Source organism: Gouania willdenowi, chromosome 2 (genome assembly GCF_900634775.1).
Source record: "Gouania willdenowi chromosome 2, fGouWil2.1, whole genome shotgun sequence".
Lineage (NCBI taxonomy): Eukaryota > Metazoa > Chordata > Actinopteri > Blenniiformes > Gobiesocidae > Gouania > Gouania willdenowi.
The window spans coordinates 13064974-13078068 of NC_041045.1; the positions used below are offsets into that span (position 1 = coordinate 13064974).

At 35.9% G+C, this 13095-nt stretch overlaps 1 long non-coding RNA gene across 1 annotated transcript in view; it reads left to right on the forward strand.

The window, feature by feature from the left end:
* Nucleotides 1-13095, forward strand: part of LOC114473686 (uncharacterized) — a 41042-nt gene that overhangs the window by 24894 nt on the left and 3053 nt on the right. The window contains exon 2 of the long non-coding RNA XR_003675284.1: nt 586-749. This is a non-coding gene — a long non-coding RNA (uncharacterized LOC114473686). The remainder of the gene's footprint in view (nt 1-585; nt 750-13095) is intronic.

Here is a 13095-nt window from a genome sequence, read left to right on the forward strand (position 1 = left end):
ATCTCTGGTATTTTCTGATTATAATTTAAAAATTTTCATTTTTCAAGCTTTTTTGGTAAAATTGATACCCAAATACTTTATAGTGTCCCGTTCCCAATTCATATTATAATTTTGTACTACATTTTGATTAGGTTGATAGTTCAAAGTAATAACTTGGGTTTTCTGAATGTTAACTTTGTACCCTGATAGCTCTCCAAAGGGTCGTCATCAGCGTTGGTAGAGAAGTGTTAGGGTTTTCCATGTAAATCATGACATCATCTGCAAATAATGCTATTTTCTGTCCATCTCCCTCCATCATAATCCCTTTAATACTGTTATTTTGTTTTAGACACTGTCTTAGTGGCTCAAGAAAGATGGCAAATAAAAGTGGGCTCACCAAACACCCCTGGCGACACTGCTATTGTGAACTTTGTGCGCAATGTTCCAGAAAAAGTTGATTTCAGAGGGATATGTTTCAGGGTTGCTCCTTGTGGAGTTAGGAGGCCAACAACAACAAACCCTCAGCAGTATCTTCTCATCTCGCTCAGCCAGCTGGGGGAGAATTAGGCAGATTTATGACTTTTCTCATCCCTCTCTTTATTCCAGGATGGAATCCTCCCACACACTCACTGTCCAATATTTCACTGGGTGGATCGTTCCCAACGTGTAGAACAGTCTCAACAAATGACGCTCGGGGGACGGAGAGCTCGACAAGAATCAATGACTACAGATGCTCTCGGTGACGTATCCATCAGGACAGAAATGATAAGGTAATCTGTCTAATCTCACTGCTGATCCTGTTACACTGCTTTAATTATTCATTTTATTTTGTTTTGTTTTTAAATCCTTTAATTTTTCCTTTTTTAGTTACACAAATTATTATTTATTCATTTATTTTTAATGTCCCTTTTATTTTTTTCTGTATTTTCAGTGACACTTATTTAGCTGCAGCATCTCCCAGGATATATACACAGTATCCCTGTTCATAGAATAACTCGATATATTACATCTTTACAATATTTAACAAGCTTTAAATAAATAAACAACAATGATAAAACAATACATTGAAATATTTCTAATGTGTATAAATGACACTATGCCGCTCAAACAACATAAATAAATAAAATCAAGGAAATAAATCTTCGAAATAAAACTACGAGATCTTATTGTTTTTAGAAAGTTTAAAGTATTTGAAATGTAACTTTTCTGAAGATTTCAACAGTTGGTGAATATTAAAACACATTGTTCTTTGAAAAGTATTACGTTATTGCTACTTACTGTTTTATGTGGGAATATTTAACACTAGTACATTAGTTCATTAACATAAAAGCACAAGTTCTTTATTTTTTAGAACCACTAAAGTTTTAAACAAAATGTTGGCCTAATAATAAATCCTCATCCCTTTCACCTTTAAATCTGCTCAGCTAGCGCTGCTTCGTGCTAAGCTAACCAAAACTAAAACTTGAAAATCTCACATTTTGAACTTTAACTCTAGACTTGTAGAAGTTTTACTTTAGAATTTTAGGGCCTCTATTTTAATGACTGCATAAACAGCTTTTTTTTATTAGGGATGTAACGATTAATTGTAAGGCAGTTAAAAATCGATACATAGGTATCACGTTCACATCGATTCTCTGAAAATTTAATCACAGTACTTTATTTATCCTTCTCATCCAAAAGTGTAGGCGGCGGGTGGAATTTGCTACTACTTTCTTTCTACTACCTTCTACGCTTAAACATGTTCATAAGTGATTCCTTACCCCTTTAGCACTGAAAGAATGTCTGTAATATTACGTGAATATCTGTAAAAGTCACGTTTTTCTATTAGCTCTGTCTGCTAGCATAGCATCGCTTCTTCACTGCACAGAATACCTGCATCCCAACCAACCACTGGGTTACCAGCGCCCTCTGCTGGTCCAAACAAATATCTGAAGTAAATACAGTGCAGACTGTTTTGATTTTTTTTTAGTCCAATTGTTAAGGCACAAAAGACATTTTCAGTTGCACTTTTAAAAAAAAAAAGAACTATTATGCAGTTTTGCATTGTTTACTATAGAACCAGAATTTAAATCAATAGGCTTCGTCTTCATTTGTATTATTCCTTTATTTATTTCATTCAAGATTTATTTTTAGTTAAATTGCAATGTTTTGAACAGTTTATCAAGGGATTCTTTTGACAATGAAAAAGAAAAGGAAAATAGTACAGTATTTTCTGGGGAATATTTTTCAGTCATCATTTGTTTGCAGTCCCATTTTGTAAAATAAACCGTGAGAGAATCATATCGTGAACCCAGTATCGTGAATCAAATCGTATCGGGAGTTGAGTGAATCGTTACAAATCCTAGTTTTTAAAGATCTGCATTTTAGAAAGACACACACAGACCCATGGTAGAACAAAACACAACTGTATTCATATATATGTATGATATATAAGAAGTAAGAAAATGATTGTTGGGGTCTCCGGAATTGGTGGCTGGGATTGTTTTGAGTGTATTTTAACGATATACCCTGTGGAAGATTTTTGCGATTTACACATACAGTAATTGTCAAATAAATTGACTTCAAAAACATTTGCTTTTGTCATATTTGGTACCAAAATGTCAACAATGATGAGACACATCTTCAACAAAACAATTTGTGTCACTTCTAAATCTATTTTGGACATCAAATGACAAAAGGTGACAAAATAACAGTCAAAAATATTTTGACTTTGCAATTATTTTGTACAAGATTATCCATAACATCATCAACATACATGGCAGAGTATATTTAGGGTCTTAAAATCATCCCAAGCTCATACAATAACACTTTTGGCAAGAAGAAGCATTACTTGTGTGAATATAGTCCCCTAACTAACATTACCCCCTAATTTTCAGACAAAATCGAAAAAATGAAAATTAAACGAAATTTGGAATGGACCGGGATCATTTTAAGACCTTAAATAATAATCTGCCATGTATATTGATGTTATCGACAATCTTGTACAAAATAATTGTGAAGTCAAAACGTTTTTCACTGTTATTTTGTCACTTTTTGTCATTTGATGTCCAAAATAGATTTAGAAGTGTTTAGAAGTTGGCATTCCAAAGGAAATATTGACAGACCAAGGTACAAATTTCATGTCTCAGTGAATGAAATACATATTTGATTTCTACATGTACCAGATATCAATTTTTTTAGTTGCGAGGGAGGTTTAGCTTCCTAACAATCATACTTTTAAAAAAAAAAAATACATTTGTGTTTTGTTCCAACATGGGGAGGGGTATCCGATTTTTTTCTGGTGCTGGCCACAGGCCTAAAATGAGTCAATAAAATAACACTGGTAAAACATAACCATATTAGCGGAGGTAAAAACAAAAACAAAAAAACAGAACAAAATGTTTCCAAAAACACACCACTCCTTTGTTATTTCCTGTGTTAATTGCTCATTATTCTATAATGCTGACATGAATGTTGATCATGAGACAAGTTCCAATCACAGTTTCATGGTCCTGTTGTGGTAAAAGTTGCCCATCCCTGGTATAAAGTATCTGTGTCTGTAGGTTTCTGATAGTTATGAGAGGTTTACATTAGTCATGGGACCAGATCGGTGCATCACTAGTCAGACTCCTAACTTGAGGGGTTTTTTTCGAGGCTAATGTAAACAATGTGATGACTATTTCAAACAGAATGAGCCTGGCTGGATAATTTGAGGGTTGAATATAAACCTCTTGTTTACGTGCGTTTGCTTGGACTTGCTCTTGGCCCGTCGTCCCGTTATGTGACTAACCAGGCATGCTGGGAAATGTTTTTGTCAACCAGCCACCGTTCCAAACCTCCCAGATCTGATGAGTCATCTCTAGCCAGCATGAAAAAAAAAGCCTGCGTGGAAACTAAAGCTGGCGTTTTTTGGTCAGCGATGAAATCAATGCGTTTCGTGAGCGAAAAACACAAGAGGGATGATTTAATTCAGTCTAAATCCAAGCGAAGCAGAAGACACTGAGTCGGAGCGCCGCTGCGTTCATTTACTCTGGAGGTCTGGACTGTGTCACTGTGAGGATATGTCAGAGGTTTATCTGCTGCTACACAAACATCCATCATGGAGAACTTTATTGTTTGGATAGATTTAAATCACTCAAAATGGCACGTAAAGGAATTAAACTGTTTTAGTTAACAAAGGACTTCCTCTAATTTTCTTCGGTCATTAATTTTAATTTTTCAGAAATTTCAGGCGACCCCACATGGGGTCCCGACCCCAAGGTTGAAAAACACCAATTCAGTGGCTCCTAGGGATGAAACGATTCACTCAACTCCCGATACGGTACGATTTATTTTACAAAATGGGACTGTAGACAAATAATGACTGAAAAATATTCCTTTATTTTTTTTTGGGAAAAAAATTAGAAAATACTGTATTATTTTCCTTTTATTTTTCATTGTCAAAAGAATCCCTTGATAAACTATTCAAAACAATGCAATTTAACTAAAAATAAATCTTGAATGAAATAATTAAAGGAATAATACAAATGAAGAAGAAGCCTATTAATTTAAATTCTGGTTCTATAGTAAACAATGCAAAACTGCATAATAGTTCTTTTTCTTTTTAAAAGTGCAACTGAAAATGTATTCTGTGCCTTAACAATTGGACTAAAAAAAAACCAAAACAGTCATTTCACTGATTTACGTCAGATATTTGTTTGGACCAGCAGAGGGCGCTGGTAACCCAGTGGTTGGTTGGCTTGCAGAAATTCTTGCAGTGAAGAAGAGATGCTAAGCTCGCAGACAGAGCTAATAGAAAAACATGACTTTTACAGATATTCACGTAATATTACAGATATTCTTTCGGTGCTAAAGGGGTAAGGAATCATTTATTAACATGTTTAAGAATAGAAGGCGGCCAGAAAGAAAGTAGTAGCAGATCCCGCCCGCCGCTTACACTGCTGGATAAGAGAAATGACACTAAGAATTTCAGTTTTTTCTAAAATAGGATTATTTGCAACAACACAACAATAAAACATGTAATGTAATTTACAAATTTACTGACAATGACCAGGTTAATCTCAGTTTATCTAATGAAACAATCAAAACTTAGTAACAGAAACAAAAGGAATTTAGCTAGCAACGTGCTAAGATAATCCAAACATGTGGGACTGGTTGCTACATGCTAAGCTAACCAAACATGTGGGACTGGTCACTATGTGCTAAGCTAACTAACCAAACATGTGGAAATGGTTGCTACATGCTAAGCTAACCAAACATGTGGGACTGGTCGCTGCATGCTAAGCTAACCATATATGTGGGACTGGTTGCTACATGCTAAGCTAACCAAACATGTGGGACTGGTCACTATGTGCTAAGCTAACTAACCAAACATGTGGAAATGGTTGCTACATGCTAAGCTAACCAAACATGTGGGACTGGTCGCTGCATGCTAAGCTAACCATATATGTGGGACTGGTCGCTACATACTAAGCCAACCAAACATGTGGGACTGGTTGCGATGTGCTAAGCTAACAAACCAAACATGTGGAACTGGTTGCTACTGGAGCGTGAATGTGACAGGTGGATTTTCTGAATAAAGAGGACAAATGTTTACATTTAAATGATGACTTACTAGTACTATTCATTGATTGCTGAAAATATTTACATACAGATGTCTGTACAGAGGACATTTACAAACTTATATATACACATGTATCTATACAGGGGGCATTTACGAACTTATACAGTATATATATAAACACAGGTATCTGTACAGGGACCATTTACGAACATATATATACACATGTATCTGTACAGGGGGCATTTAAACTTATATATTTATACACAGATATCTGTACAGGGAGCATTTACGAACACACACACATATATATATATATATATATATATATATATATATATGGTAAATGGTAAATGGACTTGATTTTATATAGCGCTTTATCACCACACTGAAGCAGTCTCAAAGCGCTTTACATATCAGCTCATTCACCCATTCACTCTCACATTCACACACCAGTGGGACAGGACTGCCATGCAAGGTGCTAGTCGACCACTGGGAGCAACTTAGGGTTCAGTGTCTTGCCCAAGGACACTTCGACACATAGTCAGGTACTGGGATCGAACCGCCAACCTCTCGATCAGAAGACGACCCACTACCACCTGAGCCACGGTCGATATATATATATATATACACACAGATATCTGTACAGAGGACATTTACAAACTTATATATACACATGTAGCTATACAGGGGGCATTTACGAACTTATATACAGTATATATATATAAACACAGGTATCTGTACAGGGACCATTTCCGAACATATATATATATACACATGTATCTGTACAGGGGACATTTACAAACTTATATATATACACAGGTATCTGTACGGAGGCATTTACGAACATATATATATACACACACAGTTATCTGTACGGGGGAATTACGAACATATATACACACAGGTATCTCTACAGGGGGGCTTTTATGAACATATATACACACAGGTATCTGTACAGGGGGGCTTTTATGAACATACTGTATATACACACACAGGTATCTGTACAGGGGGGCATTTACAAACATATACACCGGTACAGGTATCTGTTCAGGGGGTATTTATGCACATAAATACACACGTAGGTATCTGTACCAGGGGCATTCATGAAGATATAAGTACATATATCTTCATCATTTATATTCATATATATATATATATATATATATATATATATATATATATATATATATATATATTTATATATTTATATACACATAAGTATACACCTATACACACACACACATATATACAGTATATACATATATACACACACACACATATACTGTATATACAGTATATATATATATACATACCACGCACACACACAGGAGCACACATACACACTGTGTCCTGTCTGAAGTGCTCATTTCAAAGTATGGATGACGGACTGGCAGAAAACCCCTACCGTCTGTCAGCTGTCCCCCACTGTTTTCTGAGCTCTTCAACTATCGTATGTGAAAAGTTAAGCAACTAACAACAATCAGAGTTGATTATCTAATTCAATAGGAAAGACTTCTTGGTTGTTTGGAGGCTGGTTTCACCGAGGGAAAATGAGCCACAAAGTAAACTAAATCTGCACGTAAAGTAATTCGATAATGGCCAAATACAAGCAAAACTATTTTTTCAGTCACACCTGTGAAAGGTAATCCCATGAGATCTACTATGGACAGTAAATCGGCTGGTACAATTCCACGCCGCACAGGAATTAGACATCTTCTTTGTTCGCTTTTGCCAACATGTGGTACTGGTTGCTATGCGCTAAGCTAACCAAACATGTGGGACTGGTTGCTAACTGCTAAGCAAACCAAACACGTGTGACTATTCGCTACATACTAAGCTAACCAAGCATGTGGGACTGGTTGCTAACTGCTAAGCTAACCAAACATGTGGGACTGGTTGCTAACTGCTAAGCTAACCAAACATGTGGGACTGGTTGCTACGTGCTAAGCTAACCAAACATGTGGGACTGGTTGCTACGTGCTAAGCTAACTAATCAAACGTGGTACTAGTTGCTGCGTGCTAAGCTAACCAAACACGTGGGACCAATCGCTACATGCTGAGCTAACCGAGCTTGTAAGATTAGTTGCTACGTGCTAAGCTAACCAAACATGTGGTACTGGATGCTATGTGCTAAGCAAACTAAACATGTGGGACTGTTCGCTACGTACTAAGCTAACCAAACGTGTGGGACTGGTTGCTAACTGCTAAGCTAACCAAACATGGGGACTGGTTGCTCCATACTAAGCTAACTAATCAAACATGTAGAACTGGTCGCTACATGCAAAGCTAACTAACCAACCATGTGGAACTGGTCGCTTAATGCTAAGCCAACCAAACATATGGGACTGCTGCTATGTGCTAAGCTAAGTCAGACATGTAGGACTAGTCGCTACGTGCTAAGCTAACGAACTATGTGGGACAGGTCACTATTTTTGAATAAAGCCTGAGAAGTATATCGTGAATACGAAACACATGATTTTTCATCTTTTGTTTGATGGAAAATATTCAATGTATGTGATCATTGATAATTATAGTCTTGTTTGTTCAGGATCCAGGAGTCAAATACAAATACGCATGACTCTCTGTGTGTGTGTGCGTGTGTGTGTGTGTGTGGTGTGTGAGTGAAGGCCTGTCACACTCGTACGAGCGCACACCCCCACTACAAAAACACTTGGAGAGATTCATTCGCACGCAAAGCTGCCGCTCCGGCCCCCCGACATTCTCAGGTGGTGAATTCAGACCCCGAGTGTGTGTGTGTGTGTGTGTTTATCCAGACTGTTTTTACAGAGTTTTTTTTTTTTAACTCTGGAAAAGTGTGGACTCATTGCCCAGTCCCACACAGGGTTGACTTAGCATATAGCTATGGGAAAAGGGGTGTGGCCTTTAATTAGGCCATATAATAAGATAATAATCATGCACAATCTACAATCAGTGTGTGTGTAACAGAATCATATGGTAACATGACTTGAACCTTTAAAAACAAAACCACTTTGACTGCAAATGTCATGTATTTTCATATTTCCCTCTGCTTTTTACTCTCATTCTTTATAAATTGGTTTTAATGGAAAAGGATTAAAAATCTGCTGTGAGGAAACAGCGCTCCCTGGCGGTCCTGCAAAAACACACAAGAGGGCGATGTTGGACTTAGTGTTGAAATAAAAAACAGTTGTAAAAAATTTGTTGAATGCATAGTTGAGCAACTTTTATCACAGCAGGGCCAAAAACTGTGACTGTATCTGATCTGAGTGTCATATCAATATTTATGTCAGTATTTAGAATAATGAGAACGCTGAGCATTGAAAGGAAACAAGGGTTTTTTGTGGTTTTGGAGCCACTGCTGTGTAATTTTGTTGTTTTGTGTACTTTTGTCATTTAGTAGAATTTTTGGGCGTAGTTTTGCATGTTTTTTAGTTATTAGTGAGGATCCACTTATCAGTTTTTTTCTTCCATCGTCGCTAACTCCTCCTACACCGTTCGTCCGATTTTTACAAACATGCTATCAAAAAATTCAGAAAGTTCCCGAGATTTATGCTTGTACTTTTATAATTCTAAATTCACGTATTAATTTCTATTGGAAATTTCAGCTTTTAACCGCTTCATCTCCAGCCATTCTTCAACTGATTTTGATTATTCAACCTTTAACATGTTCAGCTACTACCTTCAACACATTTCAGCCTTATTGTTAATATTCAGCTATTGCTAAGTTAATGCTTTGCTAATGCTAGGTTAATGCTATTGCTAGACTAATGCTAATGCTAGGCAAATAATAATAATGCAACAATTTTATATAGCGCTTTTTTGGACACTCAAAGTTGCTTTACAGAATTAAAAGATTATTCTTTCACTCCACACTTAGTGGTGGTAAACTACTATTGTAGCCACAGCTGCCCTGGGGCAGACTGACGGAAGCGAGGCTGCCAAAGTGCGTCATCGGCCCCTCCGACCACCACCAACACTCATACTACTGATATGGTGAATGCGAATGCTAGGCTCTTGCTATTGCTAGGTGAATGCTATTGCTAAGTTAATGCTATTGCTAGACTAATGCTAATGCTATTGATATGGTGAATGTGAATGCTAGGCTACTGCTATTGCTAGGTTAATGCTATTGCTCGGTGAATGCTAATGCTATTGATAATTGAATGCTAATGCTTAGTTCATGCTAAGTTAATGTTTAGCTAATGCTATTGCTAGATTAATGCTAATGCTAGGCTAATGCTAATGATATGGTGAATGTGAATACTAGGCTACTGCTAGGTTAATGCTATTGCTAGGTGAATGCTAATGCTTTGTTGGTGCTAATGCTAGATGAAGGCTAATGCTAGCTATTGTTAGTTCATGCTAATGCTATTTAATGCAAATGCAAGCTAAAGCTAATGTTAATGCTAGCTAACGCTGATGGTAATGCTAATGCTAAGCTAATGCAGTGCTACGCGTGCCAGCAGCTGCCTCTTCACTTGCATTTTCTTCAGGAAATGCAAATATTCTAAGTTATTTGTTGTCTTCTTGTGTTTTTATGGAATAATTTGGGTAGAATTATCATTTTGAGTATTTTTGTCTTCCTTGTGTGTAATATTGTTGTCCTTTCGTGAATGTGTTATTTGTCTTGTTTTTTGTTTTACATGTTTCTAAAGTCAATTTGTGTTTTTTTTTGTGTAGCCATAGGCAACTGGTGGCCCCGGGGCTACAAGTTGCTCATGTCTGAACTAAATTAAAGCAGCAGAAAATATCTGTAAAAGCAACATTCAGACTTTAATGATGAAAAATGTCACACATTCTGTTCATTTGCTGGTTTCTATGGAAGCATTTCAGGTTCAGAGGTTTGGATGAAATCTGAAAGATTTTCATGTAAATCTGCATTGGATTTCAAACAGTTTCCCTTTGCTGAATATTTTTCATTTATGAACTGATTTTGAATAAAAACATGATCAGACAAGATTAAAACACAAAAAGGCATGTGGGACAGGTCACTATTTTTGAATAAAGCCTCAGAAGTATATAGTGAATAGGAATATTTAACACATCATTTTTCATGATGAAAAATATTGAATGTATATGATCATTGATAATCATAGTCTTGTTTGTTCAGGAGCCAGGAGTCAAATACAAATATGCATGATTCTGTGTACATTTACTTTAACGTTTAGATTTAATATTTAACATTTAGATTTAGTATTTACATTTAACATTGACATTATATCTTTACAAGAAAAGCAAATATCACACATTTCACAAATATTGCTGTAAATCTGGTCAAAAGGTTGCAAAAAGTACATATAATTGAGTTGTAAATGAGCATGGTTTATTGAAGACGTATTTATAACCTGAATGAAACCTTAACATATTAAAGGGGTTTATATTCGATGTCATCCAATCCGGTTTGAAAATGTTTGAAATCCGATGTGTTACATAAAAGCTGCGAAAATCTGATCTAAAAATTGTGCAAAGCTGCCAACGAGCAAAGGTGAAAACGCTGCTACGAAGCTCTGTCTAAGTCCTCTGTGAAGTTTTCTATTGGTCTGCTTTGAGCCTTAGAGGCTCCCGTAGTGGCAGCGCCTTGTCGGACAAGACCGACTCGTCGTCGTCGTCGAAGTTGTCCAGCTCGTCGTCATCGTCCATCTCATTGGTGACATACGATCCTTTCTGCCTGGACAAACACCACAGCAGCACCGCGATGATGAAGATCAGCAGCAGCAGCAATGCACTCACCACGCCTGTGTCACACACACACAAATATATATATATATATATACTGTATATATATATTAGGGCTGTCACGTTAACGTGTTAATTGCGAATAATTAAGGCAGTGGCAATCTGTACGGTTGCCGTATCAATATACCGACATTCTATCCGTACGCAGTGGCTCTCATTGGCCAGTTTAGGTCACATGACTAAGACTAAACCGAACTGTAAACCTAACCCTAAAAACTGTTGCGATATAGGGTGTTAACCTAACACAAACCCTAAGACGCTACGTACTTGTACTTCGGTAAATCTACCAATAGCACCGGGGGTTGTCCGTACGACAACCGTGCAAATAGACACTTTCATGAATTAATTACAGAAAAAATAACGCATAAATTTTTTTAAAATAACGGCGTTAATCGCTTTTTTTTTCTTACTGCATTTTAGTTGAACTACAGTCACAAAGTGAAAGTATAAAAATATCGTTGTTTGAGATTGTGTGTTGTTTTAACAAAAATGTAAAAAAAAAATATATATATATATATATATATATACATATTTTGTAGAAATTTCAGGCGACCCCATTTGATCTCCAGGTGACCCCACATGGGGTCCTGACCTCAAGGTAGAAAAACCCTGATTTAGTGGCCCCTAAATAGGTTTATTTCTATATTTAGACACTTCATTTGTTAATTTTCTACTCTCTCTCTCTCTCAAGTACCCCTAGGGGTACACGTACCCCCATTTGAGAAACACTGGTCTAAACTAAAGGCGTCAGCAGAATGTAAATGGCTAAGCCTGGATCTGTTCAAACAAACAATAAATGACTTTATAAAGACACTTTGTTATATATCAATGTTTTGATCTGCCATAATAATGCCATTCATTTAAATGAAAATTCCTCAAGTTGAGGGCGTTTCTCAGCAATTGTTAGGAGATTCAAAATGAGAATAATTAATTCATCGCTCAATTTTTATTTTTTCTTAAATCTCTTGACAGCACTCTTATATATATATCATATAACATCGTATATTGATATGGCAATGTATATCATATGTTTGATAAGTTCAGCATATATACAGCATTCTCACCACAACATCTTTTCTGGTTCCTATATACAGTATTTCCCTCTGTGTTACGGACTAATGTGAAAAGAACAATCTAGGCTATTTGACGTTTATAAAAAGATAGAATTCCAACCGTTACCTGCGATCATGGCGGCCAGATCTCCGATGTCATGATGAGCAGCTGCAAAAACATTAAAACCAAATTCAGATGATAAAACATCCAACAGGAGTATTTATACAAAACACACAAAAATGTAAATGTAAACTTCGAGCATTAAATGAATAGAAATAATCAAAAATAAAAAATAATAATGACTATTCTAATTATTGATAGAAAGAAAGAATTAATAGACCTTTATTGATCACCAGAGCAGCAACACAGCAGAATAGCAAACAGTAAGAACAAAAATACATACATAAATACAACATAAGATAATAGTGCAAAATTTACGACTGTGGGACTGACATAAATTAAAATAAAATCAAACAGATTTTAAAAAGAACATACAAGAACAAAGAGTTTGTGTGTTTCAGTTGTCATTATTGTGTATCATGGTTATCATTCTGTATTTTTCAGTAGTTTTCGTAGTCGTTTTTTGCGTTCCGAGTATTTTAAAAAAATATATTTTTCCAATAATTTTCATTATATTGATAGTTTTGCATTTTTGTTGCCGTTTTAGGTATTGTGTTAATCTTTGTATGTTATTGGAGTTATTTTTTTAAAATATTTTTCGATTATTGTGTATTGGGAGTAATTTTGTGTATCTTTCTGTTATTTTGTACAATTTTTTTTGTTTGTTTGCTTTGGTGGTGAAACAA